At 31.7% G+C, this 12,022-nt stretch overlaps 1 pseudogene; it reads right to left on the bottom strand.

The window, feature by feature from the left end:
* Window positions 1–1,606: 1,606 nt before the first annotated feature.
* On the bottom strand, window positions 1,607–10,496 carry LOC114744318 (mannose-1-phosphate guanylyltransferase 1-like; annotated as a pseudogene).
* Between the last annotated feature and the right edge of the window lie 1,526 nt (window positions 10,497–12,022).

Genomic DNA, 12,022 nt, shown 5'->3' with positions numbered 1-12,022 from the left:
CCATTGTCCCAGCAATATTTCACTATTTTACTAGAATGTCACTTTTAGGACTAAAGAAACCATGATTAAATATTTCTATTGCCCAGCAAATAAATAAAGATAAAACCAAGACTTCAATCATGACTCGTGGCCCCAAGGTCAAAAAAAAAAAAAAAATCATGACTCGTGAACATAGAATGTTATGATGATTCTTGGATATTATTCAAGTATTCTTAAGCGGGCCCCATATATAAATAATTTAACTATATATATAAAGAAGGGAAAATCACAAAAACAGACTGCTAAAATGAAAAATGTTACAAATTAGGACTCATTATAATATTAGTATGGGTTTTAATAATAATAGTATGGGTTTTGATAACAATTTTTATGAACAGATCCTTGTATGCAATTTTTTAATTTTAGCAGTCTTCTTTTTGTAAGTTTCCTTATAAAGAATCTCTTAACTATTTGTATTATTGTCCTTTAAACACTGCTATGATTAAGTAAAAAAGAAAAGAATTCTGGGACCTCGTAATGTTTTATTGCATTAACGAATCTGTGTCCCCTATATTTTGGGACAACAAATTCTGGATTTAAAACAAAATAAGTGATGAAAATTTATGATTGTAATTTTCGACAGTTGAGTTAGCAGCTTAGGTGAGAAAAATGTGTATAAACATTAAATGTAAATAAATAGGATAAGAAAGGCACATATTATTTGAAGGAAAATAAGGGGTAGATGGGGGGGAAAAACAACATAGTTTTAGAAGAAATATAATTCAATAAAATGTTGATGGCCGTTGAAAACAAATGATTCTTTTCTCTATGAAGGAATACTGCAGGTTTTAGATTAAGAATTTCCAACTGTACTTATGCTAATGAATGCCCCAATTGCTACGCCAGAATCTGAAGAAAAAACAAAGAAACTTGATTCATCAATGTTCCCAACCCACCACATACACAGCAATCAACATCATCGGTTTGATTTACTTGTTTTTATTGGATTGTCTGCTTTTTTGGAATGACTTAAACAAGGGCAGAAAAATCTCTCGTTGCTATGAAATTTACTCGTTTTCACGCCTTTAAAAGTTGACCATAAAATTCTAGAAGTTCAATTTCCGGGAGAATATGGGCTTGCTTGGATCAGTGTTTTATAAATACTTCTAAACATTTTTACATAATTCAAGATAAAACTTTATAACATACTTATTTCATATTCTATAAATCCTGATTGAAAAGCTGTTTTTTAAAGGAGCCCTGCATCTTTGTCTTTTTTCTTTGAATTTTCACACACACCACTTGAAAAAAAATAATGAATACATCCAGGGGGAAGAATATCATCCAATTATCATCACGGTTTCTCTATTTGTTAAAAAAAAAAAGGGAGAATGACAAAAAAAGAAGGTTGAAATTACAAATCCTAAATTAGGTTTGGTAACACAATTTTATTTGGTTGACAAGTCTGAATTTGTAAATGACAACAAATTTTTGTTGACATTTCTTATTTGATATTTACAAAATTCTAGCTTATTTTTTTTTGTCATTGTCTCTAAAAAAATGCTATACGAATTAAAAAATAAAAAAAAGCAGTCAATATAGGGGAAAAAAAAGGAAAAAAGGGGCATCATTCCCATTCAGTGATAGGAGGAGGCTTGGACATAATGTTTTGCACAACCCGATTTACAACTGGTACACTGTTACAAACCTTCCCTGCAACATCATCCAGGAACTTGTGCTCAAAGTAGTACCTGACAAAACAAACACCATTTAGTTTCCTATCATAAATAAATAAATAAATGGGGAAAACCCAATACTTAATTTGTTTCATTTAGTGACGTATTAATTAAATTAAAGATTGACTTGTACCAGCTTCTTTTATGGGAGAATTTCAGTAAAAGACCACATTATCATGTTTAAAAAAAATCAAGAAATTCTGAAATCTCATTTCAGACTTTGAGATTTGAAATGAAAACAAGCTGAAAAACAGAATGTCCAGAATAAACTTAAGGCAAGCCAAAAAAAAAAAAAAGACGGGTGTATCAGGGTCAAAAAAAAAATCTTTACAATAATGGGGTGTCCGCCATGTGCCCACTGTTGAGTATTATTGAGTGTGTGTATATATTTTACAAAATAAATGTAAGTATGAATGCACAGATAAAATAAGAAGATTAACAGCGAAAGTTAGAAAATTTATTAAAAAATATACGAGAATTCATAGTATCATTTAAGGTTTTGTATAGAGAAAAATCTAAGTGCCAAGATCTACATGAAAAATTGGAATAAGAAAATTTATAAAAAAAAAAGATGATTTATAAAAAATTACAAAATTAACAACAACGTATAAGAAAATTAACAATAAAAATTAAGCTATTTACAAAAAAAAATTAACAACAAAAATTAGGCTTTATGTATCTTGTAAATCACCCAATTGTATTACAAATCCTCTTAAGTTAAGTAATTTATAAGAAATATAAGGGAGTTAACAACCACATGTAAGGGAATTAACAACAAAAATTAGGCTCTATGTATCTTGTAAATTGCTAATTTTTGTTACAAATCCTCTTATGTTCCTTGTAAACCTCTAATTTTTGTTGTTAATTCCCTTACTTGTATTGTTAATCAACTAATTTTTGTTGTTAATTTTCTTATGTTTCTTGTACTTACCTAATTTTTATTTTTAATGCCTTTATAAGTTGTCGTTAATTTTCTTTTTTGTTTGTAAATAACCTAATTTTTATTATAAGTTTTCTTATTTCAGTTGTTTATATAGACCCTTGGCATACATTTTTCTCTCTATAGAATCTAAATGGTATTGTGAATTTTCTTGTATTTCTTGTAAATTTTCTCATTTTTGTTGCTAACTTTTTATTTCACCTATTTATTCATACTTAGATATTTGTATTTATTTTGTCATATGTTTTTTCTTATCATATGATTAAATGGATCATATGGCAAAAATATAATCACATTTCACCAACAAAATTATGTCTATGAAAAATGAAAATTTGGTTATTAACAAGAATGCATGGGGGTGATGGATTTGTCCTAGTTAGTTATTTTAGTAGGCCGTGATTGATTAGGGTTAAACGGTATGAGTTGAAAAGGCATGTATAACGGCAGGTTGGCTGAAACTTGCCATGATGGGCTGACAGGTTGGCGGGCCAATCTACCAACTATTTTTAATTTTTTTTCTCATATGATATAAAGAAAATATAATAAAATATTTATTTTTCCTTGAAATACTTGATTGAAAATATCAAATAAATGATATTAATATTTTTTAATTTATTAGATAGGATATAAAATATAATAATATGATTATAATAATTAATCTTTTTAAAAAAATATAGGTTATGGGTTAAATGGTACAGATTAAACAATTTCATTTATTGGTAGGTTGATTTTAGTCAACCCTGATCTGTTATTTTTGGTGAGTTGGCGGGTTACACCTATGAGTCCAATCTATATTACTAGCTCTAACTTTGACTAGGCATGCTAATTCTTTTTTCCCACTATGGTTTTAAAATACAGTATTAAAGATGCAAATGAGTCTTTTGCTCCCAAAAAAAAAAAGAAAGATACGTATGAGTCATCTCTTTTGCTTTTGCTTTTTCTTTTTTTTGGGTTTTCTCCATGTTTGGCATGCCCATCATGAGTGCATTAATGGAAAATAAACAACGAATAACATTGTCCCAGCAATATTTCACTAGTTTATTATGATATTGATAACTTCTAAATCTGATAGAGTTGAAATATATTTGGGGAGTCAAGGACACAAAGCTAAAAGGATTTACCTGAGATTTTGATAAAAATTTGATTTTGTGAATCATTTATTAGGGATTTTATTGTGAATATCATAGTTTTAAATTAAAATGGAAAAATATTACTTCCTTTATTTTATTTTATTTTGTTTTTTCCCCCTTCCTCCGCTGAATCAGACGATGCGTTTTGAGGGGAGGGGAGTTTTTTTTTTTGGGGGGGGGGGACTTCACCATTCGAATCTTGTGACAGCGTCTACAAGAAAAAGAGAGAAGCTTTTTGTCATATCTATAAGTTATTTTACTAAACTTTTCATATGACTTAGATGTTGTATCTTTTATTTATTATTGATATATTATTATTTTCTTAGAAAGTGTATAATACTACCCCTAGTTCTTATTATAAAACTCAGTTAGCTAATTTCAAAAAATAAAAAAGTTAAACAATTACTTATTTATAGTATATGTTATATGATCTTTTTAAAATATTATTAGATTATATATTAACTTATAAGCCAGAAAAATTATTTTGGAGAAAAACAATAATCATAATATTTTAAAATAATTTAATTCACTTTTTTAATCTTCTTAAATATAATTAGTCAATCAAGTCTTTATATTAAGGACCAAAGGTAGTATTAGAAAAAGATAAAATTAACAAAAGTTGTTAAGTTTTAAGACAAAGTTAAAAATTTAAGTTTTTTTTCTTGATTTTGATAAACATGTTGAAAGTAACTTATAAATAGAAATAATAGAGTATATAATCATCTTGCATATTAATTTTAATTTAATGCAATAGCCTGCATTGATGTAGACTTTGCTTGTTTTTTTTTTTGCCCCCTTAATTAAACTTGAAATTTTAATTAACTTTCTTAATCATGAATTACCTTTTAATATTTTGTCATTGGACCAATTAAGTGCAAGTAAAAGATCGTAAAAATATCTAAATGCAATACAATTAGATTGGACAAGCGAAGAGATATGGACTATGGAGACCTTCCGTGCAGCTGGGGAAGATCCTGAAAGACGATGCTGAAGACGCTGTTTGAAACGGTGGATAAAGGATTTTGTTTTGTTTTGTGTTTTGTTTTGGAATGTTTTCTGGTGTTTTGGAATGAATTTTATGGTTGGCTAAAAAGGTTTAATAATTGGTGTTAAATTCGTTAATATATTTTTTAAAAATCATAATGAAAAAGATGGCCAGTAAATCTCTCTTATTTGTGTGAAATATTCATCGATTAGGTCATAATAATATTGGAGTTGACCTAGAAATTAAAGTTAGCAAAGTTTGAAGCTGATTAGTTTAAGAATAATATAATGTCTTTTCATAATTTAGAGCTCACTTCTCACTCTTGAAATTATAATTTCCTCACATGGAACGACTTCCTTGCATCACTACCAAAAAACATGTGATTAGCGACGGATTAGTAACGGAATTGTATTAGTGATGGAATTAGCAATGGAATTTGTTCCGTCGCTAATTCTTTTGTCACTAATTGGATTAGTAACAGAATTTCAATTCTGTCACTAATTACTGACAAATTAGTGACAGAATTTTTCCTGAACTCTATAGAGTGATTCTGAACTCTATGGATTATTTGATAGTGAAAAATGGCCACGATAGCTTGAGGATCTTGTTCAGCTCCAATGAATTGGATATGAACTTTTACCCTCTGTGAAGCAGTTGGATTGGAAAGCATAAAACTGAAGTCTGGGGTGATAGTCATGGTAGCACTGTCATTGCTAAGGGTAGTTAGAAGGGTGCCTATCAAAGCATTTTGATAGGATTTATAAGAAGTATCTAAAAGAGTGACTCTTGCGGTGGCTGGGATGCCTTTTCTTCCATGAAGGGTAAGAATAAAACATACAGCGCCTATGTGTAGATGCATATGACCTTGATCTATGTATGAATTAATAATGGGTTAAGGTATTTCAAGGGTGACATATTGTTCAGAAATATAAGCAAGGAGACCAAACTGGTCAAGCTTTGAATATTGAACAAGTTCTTTGATAGGAGGGGTAGATGCATATAACCTTCCATGAAGGGTAAGAATAAGACGTACATCGCTTGTGTGCAGATGCATATAACCTTGATCTATGTATGAATTGATAATGGGCTAAGGTATTTCAAGGGTGACATATTGTTCAAAAGTAGAAGCAGGGAGACCAAACTGGTCAAGCTTCGAACATTGAACAAATTCTTTGATAGGAGGGGTAGATCTGGAGATAAGAGATTGGATGGATTTAGTGAAAGATCCTTGGTGATGGTAAAAGGAATAAGGGCTAATGAGAGGTAATTCTGTGACTTAGATGCGGGCATCTGGTAGTATGTGGGTAATCCCAACAAGATTATCAATCTTGTCGTTGAGGGTACAATGAAGGGAAGAAGGTGCACACTCAAGAGAAAGAGATGAAGAAAGATGAATAGGTTTGGTAGAAGTAGATTCACTCATGATTTAGAGTTCTTTCTTACTCACGTAATCTATACCGTTGGGAGCTTAGGCTCTGATACCATGGGGGTGAGTATCAGAGATTACGAATACTCACCCCTATTTTTAAACTTGCCAAATTCTTTATATCATTCCATCTTCACATAAAAAATGAGTACAACTTTCCTACCTTGCCTTTATGCACCACACATCCACACTGTAGTCAATTTAATCATAGAGAACTCTAAAGCTATGTAGTTTTGAAGCCACCAAAGGAAGTGAGAAAGGAGAGAAATAGAACCCTTCTTCAAACCACCCCCGAAAAGATCTAGGCCCATCAAATTTGGACATCTGTTGGCCAATCTCATATCCATGGTTATCTCTCTTCTTTTTTTTTTTTTTTCAATCTCCTAGCCAATTCCAGACCTAATCCTTTTTACGAATCCACTAATCCATCAGCCATGGCTATCCTAGGATTTCCACCATTTGAGTTGAGTTTCACCCGTCCTCATTCACGAACTCTCTTAATTTAGATTAAGATTTTATTATGTTCCAGCATGTCAAAAAAAATAAAACACCGACTATGAAACAAAAGGAACGACAAACTAGAAATACCCTTTCTTGCTTACAATTAGTGCCTGTTGCAACGTATTAATTAATATAAACCAAACAAGAAGAGTCACAAACACTCTAATAAAAAAGATTCATAGACATCGCGATAAATATCCTAATTATATGACTTGATTATCAGCGCTAATTTAAAAAGGTTGCTCTTAGCCTCCCAATACGATAGAACTATGCCCTCGTGCCATGCTTTATCAAACACACGACCATATTCTCTGAGAAGACTAACCTGTAAACTAGCCATTTCCCTAACAGTGGAGTGCCATCCAAGGATACTCTGGCTAACCATGGCATCCTTCTTAATCCAAGCAACCTGCATCACAATGCAATCTGCAAGTTGAACCCCTGACTCAATGAGGCAACCAGGATCGATAGCCACATTAGGTCCCAACATGCAATTTTTGCTAATTTTGACAGTGTCATCTATGATGAGGTTCCCAAAAATTTGGGCATTCCCCAAAGTTTGGGTGTTACCTAGGATATAAGGACCAATAGCAAACTTAGAAGGGGAATTCTTCTTCTTTGAGTCCAAATAGAGTACTAGACTAGTAATAGTCCCATGGTTGTTCAATGTGCATCCAAAAGCCAAGAAGGAACATTGTAAATAGCTTCCCTCTACGAAAATCTTTGGAAACACATCTTTCTCGATGGATTTAATCCCTATTTTAATACGATCCAGATCTAAGGGGTTCAGTAAGTAAATTCGAGCATTGGTAGGCTTTTTCGCAAATTTCTCAACCTTCCTTGTGGTCTCCATCACAACCACAGTGTGACAACTACTCTTCCAAAAACCTATTTAGATTAAATCAAATAATTTATTTGAAAAATTAATCATGATAGAAAAGAAAAAAATCATAAAATTATAAAACCACATCAGGGTTAAAAAAAAATTATATCACGAGCAATATCAATAATTAACTTAGGTCTTGGACTTGCAAAGTCCAGAAATACCTTTCAATTATTAGCCCAAACAAAACTCATACTTTCAAACATACGAACTGATAAATCATTTTAAAAAAACTATAGAGTCTATTAATAAAAAATCTTTAAGGCCTTTGGGCTTTTAACGACCCTCCCATCAAATAACAGCAATCAAAAGTATTAGTTTACCATATCAAAGTAGATGAGCCCTATATAACAATATATAATAAATTAGCACATAAAACAAAAAAGAAAGCTATACAAGCTATAATAGCACACTAAGTCTCCAAAGCCTTTCCTGATGGATCATCACCTGATGATAGTAGAAACCATAAGGTGAGATAAAAGCCTCAGTAACCAACTTTCCAACTCATCATACATAGTAATATGTGCTCGTGAGGTGTCAATGCGACACTTATTAATTCTTAAGAAATATAGATATATTAATAAAAATACAAAACACGTATACTAAAATAATTTCAATAATCCAAACCCTTACTATAGAGAATCAATTTGATATATAAGCGTATCCCTCACTCTAGGGGATGAATAAGAAGCCACAAATGCATATCCCTCACTGCGGGAGACAAAAGTAGCCAACCAATGTACACAAAGGACAGCCTTACCACGTGATAGAACTGGACTCAACTCAAAATCCAAATAATAACTAATCATTCACAATATAACGAGAAATGTCTCAATCTTTTATCAATATAATGCATAAAATATAAATCATATATTTTTTCAAACTTCTCAATCACAATTCTAAAAATCCCATAATACAATTTTTCATAGCCCAAAAGTTATAACATATCCATTCGAGTTTCAAAATACACATCATTATTTTAAAATAACAAAATACTAACAAGCAACATATTAGCATATATAACAAGTTACCTCTCGTCAAAGCAATAAAAAAGATTACCATAAGGTCAATCTCGTTCTCAACTGATAATTAATCTACACAATTAATATAATCACATATTAATATAAGCTAATTAATTAAGCTTCTATATTTTAGTTAAATTTCTAATTTAATTTAATTAATTGTATAAAATTCTTAATTTATAAGTTAAGCTTTAAGCTTCAAAAATTCTCTAATAATATATCCTCAGTATTTTCAAAATTCTAAACCGATTGAAATCTCAATTATATGGCAAACAATCTAAATAAATTATTTAAATTAATTTTAATTGATAAAAATATGATACATATATATATCATAAATGACAGATTTTTTAACAAAAAAATTAATTTAAATATTAAAAACTAACAAATAGACAAATTTAAACCTATTAAAATTAGCAACTCATTTGCCTGTAGATTTCTGTGGTAATCTATTGTCAAAACTTAATACTTAACCCATACCTAAATCTTAAAGTTTTTTCAAATCAATATAGTAATACTGTTATTAGAAAGCTTAAGATATATAGAAAATATTCATAAAAAAATTTTGATGGAAAAAAATAATTTTATATACCTAAATTATCCCCAAAGCTTGCTCTCTCATTCAGAAATGGCAAACAGTCCTCCTCTCCCTGCTCCCTCTTTTTGTCTTTCTCTTCCTCTCGCTCTCCCTTTCTTTCTTTGCCTCTCGCTCTTTTTTTATCTGTAACCTTCAACTGTCCTCCCTCATTTTTTTTTCTTCTTCCATGAACTCCTCCTTTCCATCCATCCCCATTTTCTTCCACCTTTTCCACTGAATTAGGTGGAAAAGGTGTTTTTACCCCCTACTTTTTTAATAAAGTAATATTATTTTATAATAATAAAATATTATTATTTTATATTATTTATTTTTTTAAATTTTGTTAACTAATATAATATTTAGGATGTTACACACAGCATGCTTCGATGGCTCATTGACCTGCACAAGTAGATGGAAAAATGACATGGAATGCTCTAAACTATCATTAAAAGTCTTGCATGGTGGGCAAACATTTGTCACCTTTGTAACCATTATCGATGCCTCTCGTCCGTGGGATTTATGAAATTCAATCATCTTCTTAAGCAGGGACTCACTAATAACATCACCGTTGAAAACAAAAAACGGCTCTCCAGAGCTATCTATCAGCTTATCCTTGGTAAGATCTAGAAGTTCTGCTGCACCCAGTGGGTGAGCTTCTTGAGAACATGTCATCTTGATGCCTAGCTTTCCCCCAAATTCCTTAAAGAACTTCAGCATCTGCCATATAGAGAGCAACTTCAGCCACATATAACTCTCAATTATTGACTAAATATTGCAGTGAGGATATTTTGATCTTTACCTTTGGTTGGCAATTGATGCCTACTGCCACTTCCTTAACTCCAATAGACTCGAGCCTCTATTTGAAAAATAAGTAAAATCAAAATGAGAATAAGTTGGAAGATCTTTTCTCCCATTCACAGATAAAGAAAAGTTGTGAATATATACACAAACACATATGGGACTTTAGAGAGGCCAACATTACCACATCAAGTGAGGAGGCTTCAGAAAGCCAAGCTGGTGCAGGATCATGGGTTTGTTGGCAAAATCTACAAGACCCTCGGGACTGTAGGTGTCAGTGGCATCAATCTTGTTGTAAAGCCTCCAGCTAGAATCGGTGCCTTCATTGTGACTTGCTATTCCTGTAAATTATAGATCAATAAAGAACCAATTTCAGTACGAGTGATGATGAGCAGACTGATTCCACTCTGTCCTCTAAATACTAGCGGATGGAAAAGCAAGAAGCATTGCTACGGAACTTAAACATGAGCTGACCAATGTTGTGATGAGCATGACAGATGCAGCTAAAGATGAAAATCTAAATCCGGAAGAACATTCAGAGGACGGTTCTTCCAAATCAATGCTAAATCCAAACAAAATGGACAAGTTCTTTCGATCTAACTAAAACAACACTTCTTCAAGAAATGATTAAATAAATATATATATATATATATAAACTAAACAAAAGATCCAGTCAGGTGAGATGAATTCATAAGAACAAGCAATGATGACATTGCAATCGCATGAAACTGATTCTTTCTTTTCGCCTGACTAAAGAGAACCGTATTAAAGTAAACAAAATACTGCTGCTTCGTTGATATTGCTCTCTGGTTTTCTCCAGATCAAATACACAAGGGAGAACGACTGTTGAAAATCCTTATAGTAGCTAGTTTAAAAGGTTCTCTGTTCTCCGTATTACCATGTGAATGAAAAAAGATTTCCCCAACGAAATCACAAAGATTTGTAGCAGTCGCACAAAATCCAGGGAGGAAAAAATGTTACATTACGCAGCGCACAAGCAATCAGGAACAAAAACGAAAAATGAGGAAAGAGAGGGGAAGAAGCAGAGGTCTCAATAAGGTACCAAGCTACCGTTTGCTAAGATATTGAAAATAAGAGATAGGGATTATAATTGAGATTAAGAAAATACTACCTCCGGTCCTTAATATAAGATCCTTTTTTTTTTTTATTTTGGTCCTAAATATAAGATCCAAATCCACTTTGTTTCTTATATTTATACATTTTTTTTTCAAAGTAGCCCTTCTAACAATGATAGTTCTAATCTATACATTTGATTAGCAAGGATATTTTAGGAAAGACAACACATATTTAGGACAAATAACTAACTCAACTTACCTCCGTAATTTCCTCAAATTAGTCAACTGGCTCTTATAATTAGAACCGGAAGTAGTAGTGTTTAAGACGAAAGATTGATATAGATTAGATAAATTCATATATGGGATTGGGGAATATTATGGGGGAGAAGTGATATTTCCTAATCCTACTTCAGGTTTATCTAATCTATATAATAAGTAATTACTCGTACTAAAAACTTTTTTAATAATTTTTTTTAATTACAGTTTTAGTCTCTATCTTTCATTTTCATTGTTTCGTATGATACGGGGCCCAAGCGTTCAGATATTTATTACGTTCCGTGAATCTAGCCTGCGCGAAATAGAGACGCATCTGAGTGGAGGTTTATGTGGTCATTAGAGCAGAGTCTTGTCTTGCTAAAAACAATATATTTTGGGTCAACTGTTGGGCCAAAAAAAAAAATTGGTCAACTGATGCGTTGCGAGCTTTGGGTGGGTAAGCTGTTTTTTTTTTTTTCCCATCGGGATTTTCTTTTTTTGACTAGAATTCCATCGTGATTTTAAAATGCAGTATTAAAGAATTGACGCGAGTTTTTTGTTTTTTTTTGGGTAGAAAATTGACGCGAGTTAAGGAACTTGATTTGCTGACGGCTTAGCTAAAAGTGCGCTGGGTAACGCCTTGGGCCTGACGATCTATAATGCTCACACTCCAAGGGAAGTCATGGCTGCAGATACTGGAGACTAGTAGTTTGT

The sequence above is a fragment of the Neltuma alba genome, unplaced genomic scaffold, assembly GCF_004799145.2.
Source record: "Neltuma alba isolate B1F8T4 unplaced genomic scaffold, ASM479914v2 tig00004331_pilon, whole genome shotgun sequence".
NCBI classification, from domain to species: Eukaryota; Viridiplantae; Streptophyta; class Magnoliopsida; order Fabales; family Fabaceae; genus Neltuma; species Neltuma alba.
The sequence above is the reverse complement of the archived record's forward strand: the minus strand, read 5'-3'. Positions and strand labels throughout refer to the sequence as shown.